Source organism: Aptenodytes forsteri, unplaced genomic scaffold, assembly GCF_000699145.1.
Source record: "Aptenodytes forsteri isolate BGI_AS27 unplaced genomic scaffold, ASM69914v1 Scaffold57, whole genome shotgun sequence".
NCBI lineage: Eukaryota > Metazoa > Chordata > Aves > Sphenisciformes > Spheniscidae > Aptenodytes > Aptenodytes forsteri.
The window spans coordinates 1053228-1057601 of record NW_008796220.1 but is presented as its reverse complement, the minus strand read 5'-3'; the positions used below and the strand labels follow the sequence as shown (position 1 = coordinate 1057601).

General features: G+C 51.5%; 2 non-coding genes across 2 annotated transcripts; both read right to left on the bottom strand.

Moving 5' to 3' along the window:
- Positions 1-1304: 1304 nt before the first annotated feature.
- Positions 1305-1377, bottom strand: TRNAR-ACG. The gene has a single exon. It is a non-coding gene; the product is annotated as a tRNA-Arg (tRNA).
- A 2443-nt stretch (positions 1378-3820) lies between these two features.
- On the bottom strand, positions 3821-3893 carry TRNAR-ACG. The gene has a single exon. It is a non-coding gene; the product is annotated as a tRNA-Arg (tRNA).
- Positions 3894-4374: the final 481 nt, after the last annotated feature.

Sequence of the window (4374 nt, the reverse complement as noted above, 5' to 3'; positions counted from 1 at the left end):
GGATAAGCTGACCCCAACTGACCAAAGGGATATTGCACACCAGATGACGTCATGCTCAGCAGATAAAGCTGGGGGAAGAAGAAAGAAGCGGGGGACATTCAGAGTGGTGGCGTTTGTCTTCCCAAGTCACCGTTACGCGTGATAGAGCCCTGCTTTCCTGGGGATGGCTGAACACCTGCCTGCCGATGGGAAGGAGTGAATGAATTCCTTGTTTTGCTTTGTTTGCGTGTGCGGCTTTTGCTTTCCCTATTAAACTGTCTTTATCTCAACCCACGAGTTTTCTCACTTTTACTCTTCCGATTCTCTCCCCCATCCCACTGGGGGGGAGTGAGCGAGCAGCTGCGTGGGGCTTAGTTGCCGGCTGGGGTTAAACCATGACAGTGGTTAAAGGGAAGTGGCAAGACCTCACCTAGCTCCCTCCTGCCCCATCCATGACAGCCTCACCTTACTCGCCTATGGGGGAGAGGTCAGTATTGGTCCCGCTGGTCCCACTACCCAGGAGAAGCGGTGCCTGTGCTGAGTCCCCCCACAAGGAGCCCGGGCAGCAAGGGCAGATGGTGGCCTCCAGCCCCTCAGCTGCTCTGGTGTGTTGGAGGTGACATCTCGCCTGTCCCATGGGAGGTGTGGCTACAATTCCCAACTAATGCAGGGCTTGGAGCAGCCCAGGGCTCTCTGGAGCCGTGGTGCACAGCTGAGGATTGAGCTCAGCCCAAGACCACCTGTTTTGTCCTCCATTTACTCCTGCCTGATGACAGAGGGCAGAGCAGGTGAGCTGTGGGTAGCGAGATCTTGCTTGATGGCCCATTGGTCTGGGCTAGCCTGTACAGGGGCATCTTCGACCTTCCTTGTCCAAGCCACATCCAGGGTGAAGGCACCACAAAGGTGGTGACAAGCCCATAAGCCTGCCAACGTGGGATGGAGCAGCAAAAGAACATGGAAGCAGGAACTTCCCATTGAATAATAGAGTGATTCAGGTTGGAAATGACATGTGGAAGTCTCTAGTCCAAATTTCTGCCCAACTTATGACATTCAGATCAGTGCCTTGCCTGCTTGAACTCTGAATAACTTCAAAGATGGAGAGTCCACAGCATCCCTGGGCCCCTCTCTCAGCAATCTACTACCCTCACAGTGAAATTTTTTTTGCTAGTATATCCAGTCAGAGCCTCCTCTGATGCTAGGGAAGACTTTGCTGCACAGGAAGCTCGGGAAGAAGGGATAAACTCCTGGCAAAGGCAGGCCACCATGGAGAAAGAGGTCCCCTGTCACCATCAGTACTACTGGCCAGGCTGCGGGCAGGAAAATGGCGAGCCAGGCAGGAGTCGAACCTGCAGTCTCCTGATCCGTAGTCAGGCGCGTTGTCCATTGCGCCACTGGCCCTGGTCCTCTTGGAGCTCTGGGGGCTTCCCATCACTGGATGGGCTTTGTGAGGGGAGGAGCGGAGGGTACAAGAGGATCTAGTTAAATATAGAAAAAAAGAGATTTTATGAGATCCCTGGAAGCCAAGTGATCTAATCCCCTGCTCAGAGCACAAAAGTCTTTCGCATTATGTCATTTTGTTAGTCGAGCTTTGAATGTCTCCAAGGATGGGAACTCCAAAACCTCTCTGGGACCCTGTTCTAATGTGTGACCTCTGATGTGTGAAATTGTTTTCCTGTCGTCTAATAGAGATTTTCCTTGATGTAATCCATTTTTGTTGAGCACCATCCTCTATGTCCACAAGAAAAACCTGGCTCCACTGTCTCTGTAGGCACACATAGCATAAAACAAGATTATAATCCTTCCTTGACCTCTTCTTCTCCGTATTATAGAAACCTAGCTCTCTATGCCACTCCTCATCAGGCACTCCACCATCTTCTCATCTGGATGACCATCTCTGGGACTTAATGCAGTTTGTAAATGTCTTTCTTGTCCTGGAGATCCCAAAACCAGACACAGACTCCAGATGTGGTCCCACAAGTGTCAAACAGGGTGATAATCATTCCCCCAATCTGATGGCTAGAATTAGTTGCTGACACAGGAAAACCAAAGCTCAGCTGGAGTTGAGTTTGGTAGGAATGTGAAAGGTCAACAAAATGGCTTTTAGAACCACATTGGCAGCAAAAGAAAATTAAAAGAAAGTGTGGGAAGACTTCTGAGTGAGTGAGGGAAATAGCAACAGACATGGAGCAGGCTGAGGTACTCAATGACTTCTCTGCCTCTGTCTTTATTGATGAGGTCTGCTCTCAGCTTTATGTCCCTTTGCCTTCTGACAGAGCCTGTGGCAGTGGATTAGTCATGGCAGAGGATGATCAAGTCAGGAATCACTTGAGCAAAATAGAGACATGAAGGACACAAAGGTAGTTGCAAACTACCAGCATAGGTTTACTAAGGTCTTACCTGACCTACCCAACTGCCTGCCTTGTTGGAACCTGGGAAAAGAAACACTTGTTTACTCTGACTTTTAAATAGGGTCTCCAAGTCTTCTTGTAGCCAGATTGAAAAGATACGGACTGAATGAGAGGCTAAGAAGGTGGGTGAAAACCTGGCTGGACCACCAGACCCAGTGTTGGGACCACCAGTTGGAAATGTAGCAAGTGTCCTGTTAGTAATGGAGTTTGCAGGTGTTGATGCTGACACTGACACTCTTAAATGTCTTCATTAACAGCCTGCATGATAGGATGGGGTACACACTCAGCAAGTTTCTGGGCGACATCAGCAAAGGCTGATACGCTGAAGGGCAGGATTGCTCTTCAGAGGGGCCTTGTGAGGCAGGAGAAATGGGCTGATAGGAACCTCATGAACCTTAGAGAGGATAAAAGCAAAATCCTGACACGTGGGGAGGAAGCACCCCAGCAGCACCCTGCAGAAACGGGGAACCTTTACCCTGGTGTGATTCAACCACACAGCCTCCCGATCTGGAGTCAGACGTGCTGCCCTTGTGCTACAAGGCCGATATGGAGGGATGCAGCCCCCAGGCACGGACTCAGCCTGGGTGGTGAGGATGTGCTCCCCATGGGGACCACCCCAGAGCTCGCCACTACAGCTCCCAGGAGACCCAGGGCTGACCCCAACCCTGATAATTTGGGCATTGCAGCTGGGGGTAAGTGAGGTATCTCCCCCACCTCAGTCATTAACACTGGGACCCCCCGGGCACCTTTTCACCAACTGAAAACTTACCTGCTGAGCCCCCATTCCCAGGCCTTGGTTGCAGCTCCCTCCCTTTTTCACTCCCTCTCTCTATCCCTCTCTCCTGCCCACCTTCATCAATGACAAAAAATTTGGGAAAATACTTTTCCCTCATGTTTGGACAGAACCTCCCATTTCAATTTATACCTGTTCTCTCTCATCTTTTCATTATGAAATGCTGTAAAGAGCCTGGCTTGACGACCTCCTCATACATACTGGAAGTTTGCTATCAGGTCCTCATTGAAGCCTCTTCCCCAGGCCAAAAAAACACAGTTCCAATGGCTTTTCCTCCTCCAGCGGGTATGAGGAGAAGCCATGGGACCAACACCAGGCCATTTTGGTGGCCCTGCACAGGACTTGTTCCAGTTGATCAATGTCCTTATGCTGTGGGCCCCAAAGCTGTGTGCAGTATTCCCAGTGTGGAACATGAGTAAGCAGTGGGAATAGAGGGATGTCAGTAATGCGTAGGGGAGAGTGATGAGACAAGGTGCCCAACTCCACTGTAAGGCCTGGAGGACCTCTTTCATTCCTGCAGGGCAAGAGGATGCCCCAACACTTTTGCCCCCCGCAGAAGGCCCAGGAGGATGGATGATGGGCAGGAGAAGAAAGGCCCTCGCGGAGGGAGCAGGAGGAACAACCGCCAGGCTAAAAGTGTCGAGCCAGGCAGGAGTCGAACCTGCAGTCTCCTGATCCGTAGTCAGGCGCGTTGTCCATTGCGCCACTGGCCCTGACCCCTCACCACCCCCGTGGCCCTGGCAGGCTGCCCGCATCCTTCGCTCTGTAGAACATCCTCTGCGCTCAGCACAAAGACACCAAGCAACATCCAATGCAACATCAACCAGTGAGGAACATCAGCTGGGCTGCCAGCCGCTGACTTCAGCCCCCTCGGCCCCCTGGTCCAGCCGCTTTGCTTTGCCTTGTGATTCAGCTTAGGCCCTCTGTCTCTGTGCCCTGCCACAGTGACAAGGCTGGGAGACCCCGTCAGAGACCAAATTGTAGCCAAGATAAATGGCGTTCCTTGGTGTCCTCTTGAACGCCGAGGAAGTCATCTCTTCAGAGAAACCTTTGAAGAGATGACTTCATTGGCCAAGAGTGGTCTGCCCTTGGTAAAGCCACGGTCACTGTTTCCAGTCATCATCACATCCTTCCTTCATTTGGGCATGGCTTTCAGGAGTATTTATTCCATAGTCTCGACCTGGGCTCTGAGGT